The sequence below is a fragment of the Myxine glutinosa genome, chromosome 9 (genome assembly GCF_964187855.1).
Source record: "Myxine glutinosa chromosome 9, kmMyxGlut1.1, whole genome shotgun sequence".
Lineage (NCBI taxonomy): Eukaryota > Metazoa > Chordata > Myxini > Myxiniformes > Myxinidae > Myxine > Myxine glutinosa.
The window spans coordinates 29761523-29784659 of NC_136269.1; the positions used below are offsets into that span (position 1 = coordinate 29761523).

At 41.6% G+C, this 23137-nt stretch overlaps 1 protein-coding gene across 4 annotated transcripts in view; it reads left to right on the plus strand.

Moving 5' to 3' along the window:
• Positions 1–296: 296 nt before the first annotated feature.
• SERTAD2 (SERTA domain containing 2) overlaps positions 297–23137 on the plus strand; it is a 55145-nt gene continuing 32304 nt past the window's right edge. For all 4 annotated transcript variants that reach the window (XM_068129368.2, XM_068129372.2, XM_068129370.2 and 1 more), the window contains exon 1: positions 297–528. The gene's annotated coding sequence lies outside the window, so the exon portion shown is untranslated. The remainder of the gene's footprint in view (positions 529–23137) is intronic.

Below are 23137 nucleotides of genomic sequence, written 5' to 3' on the forward strand. Positions count from 1 at the left end.
GGAGATTTCAAACTACCTTTGGGAAGATATTAAGAGGTTAATTGGCTTTAGTGGAGGTGATATCAATATCATATTAAAGTAAACGTTCTTTTCAAAATCTTTAAACTTTACTGAATATGAATTACACTCGGCAAATTGAGAGAGAAGAAAACAACCCTGAAGGATAACGCTGATAGAATATGAGTAAAAGTAAACAAACAAAACTTACTGACGTGCGTGACGTCAGTGGAGCAGCAGCGGGAGGGAGGGGCTGCTGATGTCTGACGTCACGGTGACGTCACCCGCCCGCCCGCTCGCTTTGTAACCGCCTTGTTGACGGGACCTCGGAGGGGGTTTTACAGGGTGGGTTTCGCCAAGCGGTTTCGCTCTCCGGCTCCGTCGTTTATTGGGCCCGTGCCGTCCCGGTCGCCCTGGCTGACGGCTCTGCGTGCTCGCCGTTTCAACATGGTTCTGCCATGAAAGCCGCTGCAGCTCGAAGGGAGACGCTGCTGCCGGGAAGTGACGCCGGAGGTAGTGATTTTAAACGAGGTGCGTTTGAGGTCTTCCCTTCACCTCCTTCCTTTTCGCCTCTTCTCTGCATTTTCGTTCTCCCCCGTCCCCTTTCTCTCATTCACCTCCTCCGTCTCATACCGAGCGCTCCACGCCCGCTCCCCCACCCTGTAGATATAGACATTCATTTGGACGTGCTGTGGTTGATTTGCTGAAGGAGTTGTGGTAAAAATATAGTAAAAATTGTGGTTAAAAAAAAAAGAAGAAAACGGTAAAATGTATTAAATAATGTGTTGTGGTAAAATAATGTTTAATGCTGTGGTAAAAATATCGTAATAATAAGGAAGAGGGGGGTAAAGGTGTAGGGAGTATGAGGTGGGAGGAGTGAAGCGGGGAGACGCATATTATTCGTCCATGTTGGGGGAGAAACCAAGGACAGCTGTGCTCGGGTTGGACTAGAGGGATGTTCAAAGATCAATTGCACGAACTGTTAAAGTACATGTCAAAATCAAAATGGCAGGTCGGGACGAACATGTTTTATGAGCATGCTTGTGCTTGTGATGAGACAATGCAATCACGTGTTGATAAGTTCCCCATTTGGGATCAATTATGTTTTCATAGTGTGAGCCATGAGGTGTGGGTTGAGCGTGGGGAGGAAGGAGTGGATTTCCTGGAGTGTCAGTCGTGGGTTGTATTAAAATACAATAAAATAAAGACAAATATGTGGTTTGTTCAGGGTCTTGTCCTGCTATGTTTATTCATTTTGATTATCCAAAGAGGAGTTGTGGTCTTTTAGGATGGCATGGCATTAAATTACTGTAGTGCTTTATTCGAGAATAGTTATATCGGGGGCCTGAAGGTTTTAGCATACAGGCAAGTCATATGAACACCAGGCTAAGATCATGGAGGAAGTCATATGAACATTGATTTTCATATGAACATTATTTGGCATGGCTAAGATCATGAAGGAAGTCACATGAACATCAGGCGAAGATCATGGAGGAAGTCATATGAACATCAGGCTAAGATCATGGAGGAAGTCATATGAACATCAGGCTAAGATCATGGAGGAAGTCATATGAACATCAGGCTAAGATCATGGAGGAAGTCATATGAACATCAGGCTAAGATCATGGAGGAAGTCATATGAACATCAGGCTAAGATCATGGAGGAAGTCATATGAACATCAGGCTAAGATCATGGAGGAAGTCACGAACACCAGGCTAAGATCATGGAGGAAGTCAAATGAACACCAGGCTAAGATCATGGAGGAAGTCATGAACACCAGGCTAAGATCATGGTGGAAATCATATGAACACCAGGCTAATGTCATGGAGGAAGTCGTATGAACACCAGACTAAGATCATGGAGGAAGTCATGAACACCAGGCTAAGATCATGGTGGAAGTCATATGAACACCAGGCTAAGATCATGGAGGAAGTCGTATGAACACCAGACTAAGATCATGGAGGAAGTCAAATGAACACCAGGCTAAGATCATGGTGGAAGTCATATGAACACCAGGCTAATATCATGGAGGAAGTCATATGAACATCAGGCTAATATCATGGAGGAAATCATATGAACACCAGGCTAAGATCATGGAGGAAGTCATATGAACACCAGACTTAGATCATTTAGGCAAGTCTTATGAACACCAGGCTTGGATCATATAGGCAAGTCATATGTATACATACTTCCAGTCTTAGATCATATAGGCAAGTCATATGTATACTACCAGGCTAAGATGATATAGGCAAGTCATGTGTTATATACTACCAGGCAAAGTTCAACACAATTTCACATATTCAGAATATTGATTGAAAATATGATTCCTGTCTACCTTGTTCTATATACCTAGTATGGCAGGTTGCTTTTTAAAAATCTTGTGTAGCAAGGTCCGTATTGCGGTACGTTTGGTGTTTATGAAGTTGGAGTTTGAAGGGAGGTTTAGGTTTGTCTCGTGACTCATTTGGAGGGATGGCTTTACTTGGTAGTCCTTCAACTCTGTAAACATGCCAGATTCGTGTGATTGGAACACTTTCTCTGATGTTGAAGCACACCTTATTGATTGATAATCACGGTATGTTACAACTTGTGTGGTCACCTTAAGGTTCATCCGAGGTACACCTTGGCAGTAGTGGAGCCATATCGTGCAGTAGTAAATTTAATTTGGATTAAGTCTTGTACGAAACCTTCCAAATGGAGTTTGCGCAGTGACAGTCTGTGGAACTTTCTCTATCAGTTTGTGTAACTTGTGTTAGTCCCGTAAATGCTCAAAAGACTGCAATACATAAAAGTGTATGCTTAAGGCCACAGATGCCTGTGTTCACTACCAGCCAATAAACACGTTCTGGTGCTGATGATTCAGCACTGGCCCGCATTCCTTTATGACGTCATAGTGCCTCTGGGCTGTTTCTGCGGTGCAAGGTCTGGGGGAGACTGCTCCTGTCGTTCCGCGGATGTGTGGCACGTTCAGCCACTGCTTATAGTTCTATCACTGCAGAGTTACCTGCATACCCAGTAGGGTGGTTCTTAAACATGAAAGTTAGTAAAGTCATGCTCCTAACACTTAAAAAATTTTGTATGTATGAAAAAACCCTTGTCGTGAAATTTCAAGCCATTTGGACTAAATTTAGGGGTTGCACAAGGAGTTTGTAATTTCACATATTTGGCTCGCATAAATGTTTGGAGTTGATTATTTATTCTCCACCTCTATACTTGTGATTTTGACCATTACAGTTGACCTATGACTTTGCTATGTGCTGCACATTTTGAAGTTGTTTTTTAGTTAATTGAATACAGTACAGCTGTATTCTGGTGTATGCAGTTGCTCTCATTGAAGAGTACAATCGTCTCCTGACAAGAGATGAACAGCAAACCCAGTATCTGCTTCAAGTTGACAGAAAATCGTCAGAGGTTTCCCGATTGCAGGAAATCAACACTTATCGGGCACAAACATTGAGTGGCTGGCAACCCTGAGTCACTGTGCAACCCCTAAAACTTGATGTATTCAAAAAATATTTCACAGGTAGAAGTTTTACCTCAATACCAAATAAATTAAAGGTTAGGAGTAAAACTATTGTACACCGCTCCTTTCCTATGCCATCTCCAGCCGCTGCATATCGTCATTGCTGGGCACCGAAGGGGGCTCGGCAGTGACGCACGCTGAAAGGGAGTACTCGGTTTTAACTCTGGTTGTTGTACACCTCTCCCTCCCAATGCAATCTCTATGAGCTGCACTGCGGTATTGCCGGGCGCCCGAGGCGCCCCGGCAATGCCGCGCTGTAGGATATTTAATTATTTGGCATGGGGGCGGTGTACTTTGAATGTATCTGTACTTGTTCTTTTTTTTTTTTTGCCTTATGTAGCTAAGAACCACCATACTACCCAGGTGTATATATGAATGAATGAATGAATGAATGATCGTTTTAAGGCCATTTTTCCCTGCTAGAGTGGGCCCCATGGCACCATTAGCCTTGCGGGCCCCATGACAATCATCGTTCCCCTGTTTGAGGCAATGTTTTATAGCCGGATGCCCTTCCTGACGCCAACCCTTAGTCACCTCTTACGATGCACAGGGATATGGTGTACCTATTATAAATCGGGGTTGGCTGAGCGGTTAGGGTGCCGGCTTGGGATCCTAGGATCCTGGGTTCGAATACCGGTCAATCGCTGAATTAACACCAGGGGGGTTGACTCAGCCTGTCATCCTTCCGAGGTCGGCAAATTGAGTACCAGCTTGCTGAGATGAATGATCCCAGTGTGTACCCCGGTTTAGAATAGGTACACCGTATCCCTGCGCATCGTAAGAGGCGACCAAGGGTTGGCGTCAGGAAGGGCATCCGGCTATAAAAACATTGCCTCAAACAGGGAACCATGATTGTCATGGGGTCCGCAAGGCTAACCCCCGCTCTAGTGGGGAAAATGGCCTTAAAACGATCATTCATTCATTATACACCGGGATATAGTAACCATCAGACCCATCGAGCTTGCAACTTGTCCGAAAGGACTTAATCGAATGGTCAACAGAGTTCTTATTTTATCGATCTTTGAAATGTTGCTTTAATTGTAATGATTATGACTAACTGTAAAAACAAAACCAAGTAATTTTCAGTTTCATCCACTTTAATAATTAAAATCCTTCAAGAACATGCTTTTCTGAGTCACAAATGTATGCCTTTCTTCTTTAACAAGGATGACCGCACTGTGGGTCTTCACGGTTTGGTTCAATATCAATTACGAGTCTGATGGTCAGCTGGCTCTGCTTTCACACCTCATAATATATTACGTAACACTTGAAGAAACCTTTCCCCCCACCCCCTCTTTCAATCAACACAACTCGACCCAAACAAATCCAATGGAAATCTGACGCAACAAATCCAGGCAGTGTATAACCAGCAGAGGCCTATAGGCCTGATGTCTTAGGCCCACCAGAATACCAATATGGCGGCCATATTATTTTGTCTGGGTGTCATGGTGGTGGAGTCAAACATTGAATGTGGATGGGGTCCGGCAGCTGTCCCGACCAATGGGTGCACATTTTAAAAATAGATCCCCAACAAGAACCACAACAACAACAACCATCCGGAGCTCTTGTAGATCTGGACATGTCGCAGGTAAAAGTGCCTATAAAATGGGGGAGATTGGCTAAATGCGGTGATATTTGATCGTGGAATCACAAATATAATCTCCACAAGTCTTCTTGGAGGTTGTGCATTTTGGACGTGGATGTACAAATTACAAACTCCGGGCATGTTATCTCCGTCGCATTGAATTCAAAATCCCAATCCCTGTTAGTCGATCGTCAAGCCCAGCCAGCCGTTTGTTGAAAGACGCAGGTGAAAAATGTTTCCCAGCCAACTCCATAAAAAGGTGGAAATAATTGCGGTGAATCTACAAATTATAGAGTAGTAGTTTTGTAGATCTACAGCAGAGTACAGAGTAGTAAATCTACACATTGCGCACATACAATGTAGACCTTTTGGCCATTTGATCCACCCCCTCTCTTTCCCTCATATATATTATGTACTTTGTAGATGAGCTGTAGCTGAAGTGTTTGCATGGAGGGAAGTTTAAAACTTTTTTTTTATTTAATTCTTTTTTTTCCAAGTTGTGAAATTTATGACTTGGTCTTAAACAACTTGAATATCCGCAGCCCCGATGTTTCACCACCATTATGCGGTGAGCGGTATAAGTATCTCAGAGCTTTGACTCTAAGTGAAGCCAAGAGTGCAACACAATTAACCTTTTTGAAGTCAATGAAATAATTTAAATATGATGGATTAACTTAAACTTTTCCTGTCAATGGGGACGAGTTATTTTGCCTGTGTATATATATATATATATATATATATATATATATATATATACATACACACACACACACACACATCAGAGAGTACGCTAGTACTCTCTATGTAGGGATGGCGCGGAAAAAAAAAAGTCACTCCCATCTGCCACATACAAAACTAAAGTTGGAGTATCTTCTTTAAAAACGCTTAGGCTACACATGAGAGCCTACCTGGTCTGTTCAGCTGATTGTCGAGGTAGGGATCACTTTTCAGGTCTCCAGACCAATGCAAAAGCAAAAAAACGAGATCAGTCAAACCCGGGAATTGATCTTCTTGTTCATAATAATAATAATGATCTTCTTCAGATGGCATATTTCCGAGCTGCCTCTATCAATGGCAATGATTCTGCTACCATTCGACAGTCTTACTTCCTGCAACATCCTTTGGTATTATAATTATCGTAGCTTGAAATGATTCCACAAAAATTACAGAAAACTACATTCCTTTGTGAAAGAATAGGACCAGGGTAGGCGTGGCTATGACTGTCAATCAGCTTGTTTGGGGTAGAGCAATGTACTGTCAATCAGACACTACATTGCTCACAGCAATATAATAAAAGGAATTCGTCATGTGTACTACAGTACTCACAGACATAAAGAACTAGCTGCTCATCGTGCACACTATCTAAAGAAGGCCAAGTCTATTCTAAAGTGTGCTCGGACATGTCATACGAAGAACAGAGCCCAGCGTTGTGCAGACATGAGGCGGAGGTATGAACTAGCTGAACCTAAGCCTTATGCCAAGCATCAGTATGTTCTTGAGGTGAGCAAGAAACTACTCTGCAATGCTGAAGATTTAGTCAAAGCTTTCAAAAAGAAGCACCCAAATATATCCAAAACAATGACTAGTTACTCTTGTAAGAAAGCTGTGTTATCTCTAGCAGCTAAGAGATTGGTAAACAAGGGCCTTCAGATGCGTAAGCAGTATGCTGGGGTCTTGCTTCAGGCTATCAGGGCAATATTTAGCCTTGAGATAAAAGAAAGGGGAGCCTTTGGTGAGGGTTTGCACTGTGCTCATAATGAGCCATTCTTTTATGAGGCAGCCTACCTGTTTAATGTGGAAGGTAATACTGTTGCAACGAAGTCCATCTACCTGAGACACATGGGCAGTCATTATGATGTGGTCATCTCAACTAAAGAGGTTTGCAGTTCAAGTGCTAACCCATCTGGGAAAAACAAACGCACCAATTCACAGCAGAATGTCAATGATGGAAAGTCAGACAAGAAAAAGAAACCTGTTAATAACAGTAACCCCCAGACAGCCAATACACAGGAATGGCCTGATCATAGGTACTATTTCATCACTGAGGAATGGCAGCGCTCAGCATGCAATATGCTCGGTCTCGTTTTCATCAGGTCCAATGGTATGAGTTGTGGTGGTCCAGATGTGATTCTTACACGTCCAGACCATCACAGATTTCAAAAAAAAAATCAAAGGCGACGGTAACTGTTTATTTCACTCATTTGCACATATCATCACTGGCTCGCAACAACAACACGGAGCTGTGTGTTCTGCAATTGTCACACACATGTCTGATATTGAACCATTCATACTTTCCACTGGTGTGTCTAGTGTTGAAGCCTACATAAGAGCTTCTCGTTTGGACAGTGCAGGTACTTGGGGTACAGAAAACGAAATTCTTACTCTCGTACATTTGCTTAATACCCCAGTGTATGTGTACAACAGAGAGAGTATGGATTGGGTAAGGTATTCCCTTTTGCATGTTGACGAAAATTTGCATGAAAATGTCACGCAGATGGCAATGTACATCAGGCTGCAGCATGATCACTTTGATGTTGTTCTCTCGACTGTAAATCCACAGTAACTATTTTGGCCGTTTTTAAGTGCAGGTCATTGTGTGGCATGAGGCTGGATGAAGACATTACTCTTTGAGAAACGAGCAATAAGACAGAGCTGCAAGATCGTCAGGGTTACGCAAGACAATATAGGAACACATGTGCAGTGTTTGACATTGCTGACTAAGATGTCTTGGCACTTTTGCTCCAAGATTGGGTATCCTCCGAGTACCATATACCATTGTGTTATTCCACATTGTGAAGAATTACAGAAACAAGTGAACAAAAAAAATTTATGCTAAATTAAAAAGGCAATGTAGGGATGACAAATTACAGTCTAACAAAGGTCCGAAACAAGATAGGGATGATGTTGGTTTTGAGAGTAGCTAACAGTATTGCCATCACATAACAATCCCTACATCACTGCCTCCAGACTATTGTCTAGGGCTAGGCCCAGCTAAAAGTATTGGAAGCTCCTATATTTCATATCTGCGTAAGTATAAGAAGCTCTGATATAATTTCAGGGACTTCTTGCAGCTTCAGTTGTCTTTCCTCCTTTTCTTTTTTATCAACTTGGAGAAACCAATCACAAATGGAGATAATTGTAGAATGCTGTTATGAGAGATGTCCATGCAGTTTGAAAGAAGTTGATGATCATGTACTGATATTATAACATTGTACTTGGGCTGCTAATTTGTAGAGTCTTGGTATGTGGCTACACTACAGGAGTAATCAAGTACTGTTGTAACCAGTGGAGTGTTTGTAGAAACTTGAAGCAATAACTGATGAAGTGTAAATGAGGCAGTGATGTCGGGATTGTTATGTGATGGCAATACTGTAAGCTACTCTATAAACCAACATCATCCCTATCTTGTTTCGGACCTTTTTTAGAATGTGGTTTGTCATCCCGACATTGCCTTTTAAATTTGGCATGAATTTTTATTTTCACTTGTATTGTGAGAAGGTTACAGGTTCAGGTGCCTCCCAGTGCATTCAGAAAGTATTCAGACCCCTTCACCTTTTTCACATTTTGTTATGTTGCAGCCTTATGCTGAAATCGTTTAAATTCATTTTTTCCCTCATCAATCTATACTCAATACCCCATAATGACAAAGAGAAAACAGGATTTTAGAAAGTTTTGCAGATTTATTAAAAATAAAAAACTGAAATATCACATTGACATAAGTATTCAGACCCTTTGCGATGACTTGAAATTTAGTTCAGGTGCCTCCCATTTCTCTTGGTCATCTTTGAGATGTTTCTACACCTTGATTGGAGTCCACCTGTGGTAAATTCAATTGATTGGACATGATTTGGAAAGACACACACCTGTCTTTATAAGGTCTCACAGCTGACAATGCATATCACAGCAAAAACCAAGCCATGAGGTCGAAGGAACTGCCTGCAGAGCTCAGAGACATGATTGTGTCAAGGCACAGATCTGGGGAAGCCGACAAAAAAAAACTCTGCTGCGTTGAAGGTTCCCAAGAGCACAGTGGCCTCCATAATTCTTAAATGGAAGAAATTTGGAACAACCAGGACTCTTCTTAGAGCTGGCCACCTGGCCAAACTGAGCAATCGGGGGAGAAGGGCCTTGGTAAGAGAGGTGACCAAGAACCCGATGGTCACTGGCTAAGCTCCAGTGATCCTGTGTGGAGATGGGAGAAACTTCCAGAAGGACAACCATCACTGCAACACTCCACCGATCTGGGCTTTATGGCAGAGTGGCCAGACGGAAGCCTCTCCTCAGTGAAAGACACATGAAAGCCCGCTTGGAGTTTGCAAAAAAAGCACCTAAAGGACTCTCAGACTGTGAGAAACAAGATTCTGTGGGCTTTCATATATATATATATATATATATATATATGCATTAAACTGCATAAATTTCAATAAAAACTGGAAAAATTGAGGTGTTCTCAAACTTTTGACCGGTAGTGTACATATGGAGGGTGGGTAAATTATATTCGGGCTGGTCATAAAGGCATTGAAAACATCGCACTTGAAGACCAATCATCCACTCTGACTGATGAGGAACGATTTCCGAAGGTTTCTGCAGTGTAACTGGAGCATTACATCCGACTGTGACTGTACAGGAAGTAGGCTTTTCCCCTGCAATCATGTTTTACACATGTATCTACAAACTGGGAAAGAGGAAGACTTTTACACAATGGGTTTGGCATATGCTCAATGATCACCTGGCCATGTGTGTTGAAGCACATGTCTAAGCTGTAGCATTGACAGTGTGAAGGTGACATTCCTGGAGCACATCCTGATGGTGGATGAAACCTGGTGTGCATTTCACATACGGTTGAAGTGTGTTTGTGCTGAATGGTGCTCAGTTCGTCGCAGTCAGGGAGAAATGAGAATTTTGCACATCATGTTGATTGTTCTACCATTCTTTGTGCTCAACCATCCTGTACCCCAGGAACAGACTATGAAGGGGGTATGTTATTTGCCGACACTGCGTAAAATATTTGCTCACACTTCCTGCTACATTAGTGGGGTTTGGATTTATTTCTTCCTTGCTTTGCTGGTCTGGCGCCATCCAATTGGTTTATCAGAAGATGAAAGAACCATTATGAGGATATCAGTATGACACTTAGAAGGAATCGTCCAGGTCATGCAGGCACTTCTGCAAGCTTCGAGCACTGATGATTCCCATCCTGCCATATTTTGCTTGCTACACCACTGGTTTTGAACTTCAACATGGACCTGTATCACGGAGGGTACTGCTTTTACCTCTGTAAATTGTATTTGTCTTGTTCAATAGTGGTGCATGAAACTTTTCAAATGGCCCTTGTATATATGTGTATGTTTTGTCCCTCCCCTCTTCCCCCGGAAATAAAACAAACATCTAATTACAATTTTTGTTGCACCCTGTCATCCAAAATAAATTTTATTGCAAATGTTCAAACCAGATATCTGCTTACCATACCCTCGGTGGTTGCCTGCAACTTACCATCAACCTTCAACATTTAGGGATAGTGTGTAAATGAAGAAAATGTGTCCCTATGAACAATCTATCCATAAAACTCAACATTGTGAAAATCGGAGGAAAAGTACTGAAGTTACGTTCAAAAGGTTTTTTGGTTTTTTTGGTTGTTAATTAAGGCACAATCTGAAAAACGTCGGTCAAGCTCACAAATCAAATAGCATGTGCACAACTTCAGTGCAGATACGCTATTATGTTGCAAGAACATCTTGGAAGGCGAAGCAATCTTTGAGATTCCAAGTTGGCAAAATTGAGCGATGACAAGAAACTCGTTATTTTTTCAGACCGCCATTTGACCTTGGAGGGGTATGGTCAAATGATGGCAGGGTAGGGTGTAAATTAACCGTAAATGCACCTCCCTGCTCTAGGCTATTAAGAAACGGTAATTTTGTTGTGATTAGACGAACCTTAGTTGAGTTGTAGTGAAAAATGTTAAAATGTATATAATTGGGTCATGACCTTAAAATTAGGTCAAGTTCAAAAATTATCACTCCAAAATACTATCTATTTACATTAGTGATGCAAAAGTTCATTCTAAAAGTCCTCGGACATTGGCAGAAAAATGGGAGAAAAACCTAAATGGTGGTTTAATACTCCGAGGGGTGTAAGAACTTGGCCTTTAACCCGGAGGGGTATGATGTAAATTAAACTTGAATGCGGCTTGCTCTCGGCTATCCAATGAGGGCAATTTTGTTCCGATCAGCCAAACTTTTGTCCAATTATGATGAAAAAGGTTAATGTGCAATTAGGTCATAACCTTAAACTTAGGTGAAGGTCAAAAAAATGGTCATCCCCACATATTTTATAATCACCTTATTAATGGAAAATTTCATTTTGAAAGTCTCAGCCGGCTCCGAGATATAGCTCGGACATTTGGGAGTGTCGGGAGTGCAGGAAGAAAATATATATATAAAAAAAAAATAATTTTCTAAATGGTGGATTAGTACACATTGGAGGTCTAAGAAACTCTGTGGTAACATAAAAAATTGGGGGTTTCTAATTGCAGGAACAAACCCGACAACATCCTGACAAATCTCACACTCTCACGATCTATCTCTGAAAGGACCATCTGACAAACCATCCTATCTACTTCTACGATATTCAAGACAGCTGTTCACCACTATCAGATCATCCCCAATCCAAAACCATGATCTTTTTTATTCTCGTTAGCCCCACCTAATTATCTTGTATTATTATTGGCAGTACGTTAACAGGGAATTCATTAGTGTTGTTTTTGGCTACACGCAATAGGTGATGACAATTCCCAGACTGATAAGACCAGCAAATGCTAAGTTTGCAAGAACTACCAATTCTTTAACGTTTTGCATGAGCTGTGTCAAAGGGACTATTTTGAGAAGTGGAGCAAGGCCTTGATGTATCCTCGTGGCATTGTAAAAACTGGACAGAATAAAAAACTGATCAGGAAGAGTTAAAGAAAAGAAAAAAAAACGATGATTGCTATCAATCCTGATGTATTGGTGCTGGGAAAATTCTGCACTATTGGATGGGGTTGCAGACTGCCCTCTTGAAGAAATTGTTAACTTGAGATGGTTACCCTCACCAGAGGAGAGGGTATTGCATTTGAGTCTGTTTGTTACTTGCCGGAAAAGATTCCGGCATGTATGTTTGTCTGTCTGTTTCTGTTTGTCTGTTTGTGCGCAGTACGACGTCTACACCATTGCACATAGAATCGCCATACTTTACACACATATTTGTCTTGCCCTGGAATAGACTGTGCCCCAATTTTTAACTCTCTCGGCCCAAGGCCTCCATTATGACGTCATAATTCGACAAGTACAAAACTTCATCCAATCAAGATGCAATTTCTTGAGCGCCATGTTCATAAACTGGTGGAGAAAAAAACACAAATGATGACGTCATCGGTCACGTGGTTCGGCCGCCATCTTGGAAAAACCGAAAAACTTTGCACCTCTGTATCTCCGAAAGTGCTAAATAGAAAAAATTGAGACATGGCTCATTGTAAAGAACTCTCCATGGAGAATAAAATATGTTAATGATGATGTCATAGGTGCCTCCATTATGACGTCATAATTCGACAAGTACAAAACTTCATCCGATCAAGATGAAATTTCTTGAGCATAATCTAGGAATAAATTAGTTTAGAAAACAAATAATGATGACGTCATCGGGCACGTGGTTCGGCCGCAATCTTGGAAAAACGGAAAAACCTGATCCAAAATGGCCGATAAAAAAGTACAATCCGTCAAGTCCTCGGTCTCTGACCGATTTTTCATTTGTCTGTTTGTCCGCACAGAATAAATATGATTTTCTCTGCAACCGTTTTGTCCGATTGACAGGAAATTTTCACCACAGGTGCACCTCCTCCTGTAGAATATATATTTTAAATAATTATGACGTCATAGGTCACGTGGTACAGGTGCCATCTTGGAAAAATCGAAAAACTTTGCACCTCCATCTCCGAAAGCACTACATTGAAAAAAATTGAGACATGGCTCATTGTAAATAACATTCTATGGGGAATAACATATGTTAATGATGATGTCATAGGTGCCTCCATTATGACGTCATAATTCGACAAGTACAAAACTTCATCTCATCAGATAATTTCTTGAGTGTCATCTAGGGATAAATTGGTCGAGAAAAAATAATAACTGATGTCATCGGTCACTTGGTCCGGCCGCCATATTTGTTTTAACACAAAAGCCTTAAAAACCACGAAAAACCTGTCCTGGTGAGGGTCTGCAATCTCTGCTCTTTCTTGTTATAAATTTGCAATAGCTAATATGGATTGAATTTAACAATAAAGTGAATATACAAGTTTTAAAGGAATATCTTTATCACGTGATTATTATGTTTATGACAAGCGGTGCACTCAAATTTCCATACTGACGTTCGATGTTGTTTAATAGTAATTGAAGATGGCCAGTCAGATTTGACATACGAACGCCTGGGAGCGTGAATGTATTTATTGTGTCGGGGCTGCTGCCTACACGGTTTCCAAACCCTGAGGTGGCAAACAGTGTAACTTGGCATCAAGGAATATCCGAGAAGACCGGATCACGTGCTGACCTGCAATTGCAGAATCATTATCCCCGAAAGTGATATGCCAACTTATCGACTAAGAAGCCTGGTTTTGGCTTAACGGTAAAGGTGGCTGGCTCGAGATTTGAGGGTCATGAGTTTGAGCCCTTGTCATGCCATTGAATTAACACCAGGTGGGTTGACTCAGCTTGTCATCTTTCTGAGGTCGGCAAAATTAGTATCAGATGAACGGTAATTGAGAGGCATTGTATCAGCGGCAGTCGTGCCCCCAGAAAATGATGCAAACAGCAGCCACAGGCTGCACACGAACCACCACCATCGAACAAGAACCAGTTTCTACTTGTTTTATGGTTAAGAATAGTGAGAATAGCGAAGTGAGGAAACTTTAGGTTTCATCTGACCTGGGAAACAAACCATGATTCTCTTGCTTGCGAGAGGAGTGAGCTCTCCACTGTACCACCGTATTAAATATTGTTTAAAATAATGGTGAACCCTTTTGAATCTCAAATTTAATTGTTGAAATGAAATTTAAATTATTTTGGTTAATAGCAATGCCCCATGGGGTGGGGCCAAAATGCTGCTGCTATTGCACATTCTGGCCATGTGGTGATCATACCTACTGAGTTTGGTGAATTTATGCCCAACTGTGTAGGAATAGGAAGAAACGGCATGGTGAACAGCCAGCCAGGCAGGCGATTGCTTCCCTCTACCCCTTCTTGTTTTGTTTTTCATTAAAAAAAAAAATTTTTAAACCACCTTTAGATGCCATTTTTCCCCGCAAGCGGGGGTTGGCCTTTTTCGGGGACCGTGGTTGTTGTTGTTTTTTGGTCCCCCTTTTTAAGCAATGTTTTACGGCCGTATGCCCTTCCTGCCGCCAACCCTTTTTGTCGCCTTTTTACGACAAACAGGGAATTACCAGTGAACTGGTACTCAATTAGCCGACCTCGGAAGGATGACAGGCTGAGTCAACCCCCCTGGCGTTAATTCAGCGATCGACCGGGATTCGAACCCAGGATCCTAGGATCCTAAGCTGGCACCCTAGCCGCTAGCCCAATACCAGGTTTTTCATAAAGCAGGGCGATAATACCAAAGGAACCTTGACGCAGGAGTAGGTCATTTGCGCTACCTCAAAACTAGATTGAAAAAAATCCATCCCTTTCAGGATGGCCTGCTAGTTCTCCTGGAGGAATCCACTCTGTGCTGATGACTACCAATGGGCCAGAAACACGTCCATGGGTTGATTCCTTTCTTCAGATTGCTGACTGGTGATTTGCTGATGAAAGGCTTGTAAAGCCATGTAGGCGGACTAGTAGTGCAGCAGCAGCTGACACTTATTTTAGCAGTGGTTGGTTCTGTGTTTTTCACAGACTGTAACTAAGCCAGAATTGGAGTTTAATTGTGATATTTTTCTTCCTGACAGAAATTTAGAAACCTCATTAATTGTTCACTATATACTTGTACAGGATGGATGTGTGGCAGGTACCCTCTTTTGGTTAGGACCCTTGCAGCAAGTGCTGGTATGGTCCAGGGGTTCATGATCCCCATTCCAGTTAAGAGGTCCTACCTATGTGTGTATATGTACACTAGGGTGGTCCAAAAATGCAAAAAAAATCACTTTTTTAAATCTGGATTTTGATGCTCTATTGGATTATTGTTAGAAATGGTCTAAATCATTCACCCAAAAAATATTTTGCATCTGAGTCATCTATAAACTCATACACACTCAACATATAAATTTGTCATTTTGGTCAATTTTAATGACTTACAAAGACTTTAGAAATATATTTTTCCTAAATAATGTCATTGATGGTACATACCCCTGTGAAGTCCTCATGGTCAAAACATGAGTCAGACATGTATGAACATGTTTCAAGCATTGTCAAACATGTTTCGACCATGATGATTTCACACTCACAGGCGCAAGCGCATGCAAAAAGTCATGAACCACAAAATGCCTTAGTACAATAGTGCATGTACTTTTTCCACCTAGGTTGCTGTTGGATTGTTCTCATTTAGCCAAATTTGGTGAAAAACGCCATATTTCAATTGAAGTGTGTATGAGTTTCTAGATGGAATTGAGCGAAAATATTTGGTGGGTGAATGTTTTAGACGATTTCTAACAATAATCCAGTAGAGCATCAAAATCGGAGAGATCGATGTTTTTTGGACCACCCTAATGTACACTGGCATGTGTATGTACTGTATATGCTTATAATGGCCTTTACCAACTTCGGTTTGGGTTTTTCTGAGTTTTGGCCACCTAATTTGATTTAGTTCAGCACTGGTATTCCAGATACATCCTTATTATTATTATTATTATTATTTTTTTGTGGCAATTGAGATTGAGCATGATGACTTTTGAGTCTCATTGCAGTAATCCATGGAGGCAACGCAACTGCAGGAGTGGACCTTTTTATGTTGGTGCCACATGTCTATGTTTCCCTCTTCGCAGTTGTGTCGACCCTGCTTTGTTTTTTCAGAATCGCCACACCCTGCAACCCCACTCCACATCCCTCGTATCCACCATGATCCATCTCTGATGGAAAGAAACGTGCTGACGTGTTGTTCTTCCAATTATCATGGCATTATTGTGTTGTACCTGCAATAAATTGCTGATCCCGCACAACCTCATATCTCTACACTCAGGACACTTAAGATCGTAATTTGTTTCAAAAAGGAAACGAGAGTCTGCTTTATGTTTGTTACTCTGAAAAAGCATTCTGTACTAACGCGACATGCTTTGGTATTCTTGGGCCAAATGTCTTAGTAAAAGTGACTTTTGTACTCTATGATTGTTTTATTTCGCCATTTGCTAATGATATACCGAGTCGTTTTGCTATTTTCTGAATACGTGTACATTTTGAAAGCTGCCTGAATAGGACGCTTGTACTTCTGCTTGTACTTTTGCAAAGAAACAAAAATAGCAGCATACCGGGGAGTGTGCACACGGGCTAGGTGCCAATGCATTGAAAGAGAAGGGTAAATGATGGGGCTTGGGGCGGGGTGGGGTTTTACTGCTCGTACAGCCACTGTGGTTATGGTACTTTCGTGCCAGAATCTTTGCATTGCAAGCGTCGACTGAGCCCCAGCCATTTCCTGTTGGGTGCTGGACAGGGGAATGGGACTGTGGAAGGAGAAAGGGATTTGAAATACAAAACTTTGAAAGATGTATGTTCACAGTTTGGTCTTTTTACCTTTATCTAAAGCCCTTGTCTGCTATCCGTGCTTGGCGCAACGGTTGTGTAATAGCAAGCTCGATTTGGCATCTGCCCAGCTACACTCGTAACAGCTGTTTCGGTAACTATTCAGGACTGACTGTCATGATGGCATCACCATGGCATTAGTGGTGTTGAGAAGAAAAAAAAAGGACAAAAAAATGGCCAAAAACTTCTGCCTTGTCCACAATGTGTTCTTGAACGTATATTTTAATGCAAGCATTCCACCATGTAATGCGCTCCTTATGCATTGCTTTTGCAGGCCCCACAGTTCCCTGCAACCACAACTATTAGACTTTGGCAAAGGAGTTGCCTGGTGTAGCAAGTGTGAAGTATTAGACACTTCCCTCTTGTGTTTTTGGACACGAGGCTTTTCTGCTTAAGTAGTCATTGTTTTGATACATTACAACGTGGGATTCTAAGACAGATATTTTCATGTTAACAGTTTGATTTACTTATTTCCATGGCTGGAAAAATCCGATTATTGCGCTGTTCCAAAAAATATGTCGATCTATATTTCTACATGGATCATGGTTAAGGCTGCAATGTGTCCAGCGATATTTGGTTCTCATCATTTGACTGTTCAATTGTAATCGCAAAAGTTTAGCAAAAAAAGGCTGTTTTGATTAACCGCCGTCCCACGTTTCGCACGAGTCCATTAGCCTTTACACGGGTTATGAAAGTGACGAGGGCCCATGTATTGGACGGATTTTCTCGTTGCTGGTAGAGGGGGACACGTGGGGCTGACGCGTGTGCTGAAGTGGCGACGGTACTGAAACGTGATGGCAAATTGGCACAACACGTGTTTCTGTTGCTTGACGTACGTTGCCACGAGGCTGCACACGTCAGCTAGACAAACTGTTACGAACACCAGTCCTCCGATCCTGCCAACATAACAAGGTTCCTTTTATTTGTATGTTTCCACCAGCGTCAATGATGTACTGTCCTGCAAGGAAGAGCCAGAGATGCATGCAGAGAGGGAATATGTTGTCTGTTTGAGGGGGTGGGTGCGGGGTTAGGGTTAGGTCTTTTTCGCAAATTCGCAAAATCTGGCTTTTTTTTCTTTCTTTTTTTCTTTTTTCTCCCCAAATCGTGGATTTTGGTCTTGCTATGCGAAATAGTCATCTAATCGCATTTGTCAACTGGGTAGCTATTGTTCAAAATGTCGGTTTATCAAGTCCTTTTTGATCATGTACTTGCATTTAATAGATTTACTGGGATATACCAAGATTATTCAGGAATCGGTGAAAATGCATGCTTTCCTGTCCTCTCGTTCTCAAGTTGTATTTTTCTTTTGTGTCAAGTCATTATTTTTCTCCTAATCACGACTTGTTTATTGGAGTGTACGAAAGCTAGCTTCCCCTCTGTTCATCATTCTCAGTGTCGGTGACACTACCTTTAAATATACAGTGTATAACATATTTTGATTCAGAAGGTTTTATTCCATGCATTCATCATGTTGTTATTTTTATGAGCCCCTTTTAACTTTAGAAAAAAGTAACAAGTCAATTTCGGAGGATCTTAAACAATGTAGTTTCAAAAGTAGTAAAGGAGTATGGTCGAAAGGGCTAAATTTGAATCGCACCTCAATATATATCACGATCGGGGTTGTGATTAAAAACTCAAAAGTCACACCTTTCACCCAACCTTGGCTCACATGTAGCTCAGCACTAAGATAGCTGGTGTTTGAACCACAATATGGCTATGTGCTCTTTCCTTCATTTTATTAGTCCTCTCCTGGTTGAGGGGACTATAGGTTTGCAGTCCGTCTGTCTATCCGTCCGTCTGCAAGTCCCACCTTTGGTTTTCCAGAATTTTAAACCATAATCTTTAACTTATTCAACTGAAACTTGATACGTGGCTTTATTGTAAATAAGTTGGAGAACAAGTTTGAGTTTTGTGGCGTTTCACCAATTTTTCATAGTTATGCCCTTTTTGAACTTATAAAATATCACATTATACATGGGTCAGTTTTCAGCGACCCTGACTCCACCCCCACTGCTTTACACCCAATAGCTGGTCTGGCCTGGCCCCACCCCAAAATGAAGCAGCACAGATTGGCAGGCCGCAGGCCTGAGGGATGGGTGTTAGTTCATGGCCCAGTGCAATTTCAATGATCGCAGGTATATAACCACGATGTATTCTAAAGGCTATGCACACAAGCCGTCAGCATGCTTTTGTTTGATTTATGTACAGTCACGTGAAAAAGTAAGTACACCCCATGTAAAGTTTTGACTTTTTCAACATATTTCAACATACAGCTATTTGATCTTCATTTCAACAATATTGATAGCTAACGGTGATATAATATAACAAATATCATGAAACATTTACATTTTGTAGTCCATTGTATAATTTAAATACACATAAATGCAAATTTCGCATGTGGAAAAAGTAAGTACACCCCTACATTTATCACTACTTCAAATACCTAAAATTAGAATCAGGTGTACCAGCTCAGGTGCAAATGATTAGAACATCGTCAGAGAGGATCTTGGAGGAACCTGTCTTATTTAACCCTATCGGACCCGCTGTCGACTTTAGTCGCCACGGCCATACTCTTGAGTTGTACAGTGGGCGACTTTTGGGCGACTTTCGCCGACAATGGGCCAGAAGGTTTCAACCTTCTGGCCCATTGTCGGCAAAAGTCGCCCAAACTAAAGGCCTTCTATAGAGATCGATAGCTTTTTCCATTGTGTGGCTACAGGATCGAAATGAACGGGTCCGATACGGTTAAACCTCAGACATTTAGTTTGGTTTGCTCTTTGTTGTTGAAGTGTGCGGCGTCACCATGCCTAGACCAAAAGAGCTCTCTGAGGCCTTCAGAAAGAAGGTTATAGATGCCTACGAGTCTTGGAAGGGATTTAAAAAGATCTCCAAACAATTTGAAATCAATCATTCGACTGTCCGGAAGATCATCTACAAGTGGAGAAGATTCCAAACAACTGCCAACTTGTTCAGGCCAGGCCTCCCCAGCAAGTTCAGCCTGAGAGCAAGACCGCAAGATGCTGAAAGAAGTCTCTAAGCACCCCAGAATGTCATCACGGAACCTACAGGTAGCTCTTGCCACTGTTGATGTCAAAGTGCACAAGTCTACCATTAGAAAGAGGCTGCACAAATTTGATCTACATGGGAGGTGTGCCAGGAGGAAACCTTTGCTGTCCAGAAAGAACATCAGGGCAAGACTAAAGTTTGCCAATGAACACCTAGGCAAAGACCAGCACTTCTGGAACAATGTGCTCTGGACAGATGAGTCAAAGGTAGAGCTATTTGGCCACAGTACCAGAAGACATGTTTGGCGAAAACCAAAGACAGCATTTGACCACAAGAACCTGATACCAACTGTAAAGCATGGTGGTGGAAATGTTATGGTTTGGGGCAGCTTTGCTGCATCAGGGCCTGGGCAGCTCACCATCATAGAATCCACTATGAATTCTTCATTGTACCAGAGGGTGCTTGAGGATAATGTGAGGCCATCTGTCGGAAAGTTGAAGCTCAACCGGAAGTGGACCTTGCAACATGACAATGACCCTAAACATACCAGTAAATCCACCAAGGAATGGCTGAAAAGAAAGAAATGGAGGGTTCTGGAATGGCCAAGTCAAAGCCCGGATCTAAATCCCATTGAAATGTTGTGGGGGGATTTGAAACGAGCTGTGCATGCAAGAAACCCCTCAAACATCACACAGCTGAAAGAATTCTGCATGGAGGAGTGGACAAAAATTTCTCCCAGTCGATGTCAAAGACTGGTAGACAGTTGTAAGAAACGCCTACTTGAGGTTGTTTCTGCCAAAGGGGGCAATACCACCTCTTAGAGCCAAGGGTGTACTTACTTTTTCCACATGCGAAATTTGCATTTGTTTATTTAAATTATACAATGGACTACAAAATGTAAATGTTTCATGATATTTGTTATATTATATCACCTTTATCTATCAATATTGTTGAAATGAAGATCAAATAGCTGTATGCTGAAATATGTTGAAAAAGTCAAAACTGTGACAAAACATGGGGCTATTTATTTTTAGCTTATCTGGAATTGAAATTCCAGATACGTTATTGTCGTGTGTACCGCCCCTCTGTCTCCTATTTTGACTTTTCTGGCCAAATCGCTGGGCTGATCCGGCTGAAATGTGGCAGCAGGGTCCCTCTCCTGACTGGTAACGGGGATTGCAAAGCTCGTTCCGGTCATGCGACCAGAAATGTGTCAAAATGGCGGACTTGGTAAATTTCTTCAAAAATCTTCTTTCTCACACCCACCAGTCAGAATGCTACCAAATTTGGGTTACAACATTAGGTCAGGGCCCAGATAAGCTCCAGGTCCAGTGGTACTATTTTTATGTTTGGTGCTGAACATGGCATTATACATTGCCCGAATGAAGGGATGTGTTTACTGGTGCGAAATTTTCCAGACTTTTCCCCCTTACCCTTTGACATGTTGAACTGAAACTTGGTAGGGGACATATATTGCAAAGCAATTCTGAATTCTCCCTCGTCATTTTAATTGGTGTACCAGCACACCGTATGAATGTAAAGTCTGTGATACTGATTATGGAGACTTCTGCATACTCAAACCTCAGACCTAGCTACATTAACATGTAATAAGCTCCATTATATTAACTCACATTGGAAGTGATGTGCAAACTTTTACTTTTCTTCTCCTTTGTGTTCTTGAACTTGGGACTATGAGGGAACAATCATATATTTCCACAAACATACAATCTGCCTTTTCTGGCTTTGAAGAGGCATGCAAAAGTTCAGTTGTGTATGACCAAATGTTAAGTTGTGTAGATGACTAACAAGCACAATTCAATAGCAAAGCTAGAGTGAAGTCGATGGTGCGCCATCTTAAATCCCCACACTTCCCACCTAAAGCAAAATTGGAAGACGGCAAAAAGTTCCACCAGGAATGACCCAATATCAATTTTTCAGTTAAAATTTATTATTCCCGTTTTGACCCCTGTGACCCCAAGTCCACACCCCCTGGGGCACCTGTGCATGCCTGGGGCATCCACAGGTGTGGGGGTTGGGGTCAAATCCACAATATTCTTACATATTTCATGCGTCTTCCAATGTTGATTACATGTCAAAATGTCATTTAAAATGTGCCCGTAATTGCATTTTTTGGTATTTGACCTTTTGACCCCGCCCCAGGAAGCGGAGCCAAAATGCCACTGCTTTTGTACCTTCTTGCCATGTGGTGATCATAACTACCAGGTTTTGTTGAATGTCTGCCCAACCGTCAAGGAGGAGATAGAGTGACAGACAGAGCCGATTGCAATATCCCCCTGCTTTAAAGCGGTGAAGCCACTTCAGTATTTGGCTATGTCCATCTGTCAAAAATGAAGAACCTTTCTAACCCACCTTGTTTAATTCCAAGGGATTCTAAAGGCTAATTCTAATGGGTTTCGTTCGTTTCTAGGTTTTTTTCCTATTTCATATAAAAAATGCCAAATTGAACCGCTTCCTTCAGACATGGGTGCGATTTTTATTTATTTATTATTATCTTTTTTTTTTTTTTCCTCAAAAATGTGGGAATAACGAGGAAAATGCTTATAATCCCAAAATGTATTAAAACTTTCGCATCACAAACCTATACTGCCAAGACGTGTAGGAGGCAGTGGCCTCAGAGTTTAATCGGGTGCATCGAAGAACAGCATAGGATTAGCCATGCAGTAAAAGCTCGAGAGAGTAGGATATCATTTTAAAATGAGCATGGAGAGAGAGCCCAATCGTACTGCTTTAACTCGCCTTCATGATTAGAAATGATCAACAAGCATGATTAGAAAATATTACACATGGAGGAGCAGCGGCATCGAACACAAGCCAAACCATTGCATAAAAACTTAAAGGACAATTATAAAAGGTAATTTAACAAATGTGTGAATGATACAACAGCTGGAATATTCAACAAATAATTGCAAATGTTTAAGAAAATGGCAGCTGAATGGAGAACAAGTTGTGATAAATGCTCAAGACAAGGACATGGCACCAGTGGCTTTAAGAAAATGGGAGGATGAACTGAAATGGACAAGTGCAAGTTTTGCCAGGTCAAAAGAGCATCAGGATGTGCAATACACCTTCAGAGAACACCTGTATGCACAAGGGCATAACAAATGTCTGCAGGGTAATGTTATTGGCATAATCTGGAAAAACCTCAACATCCAGGTTCCAAGGTCTTCACAAAGTCTTGGCAGAATATCATTTATAATAATATAACACATGTATGGCTTGACTGCTTCATCAAGCATGGACGAGGAGTGATT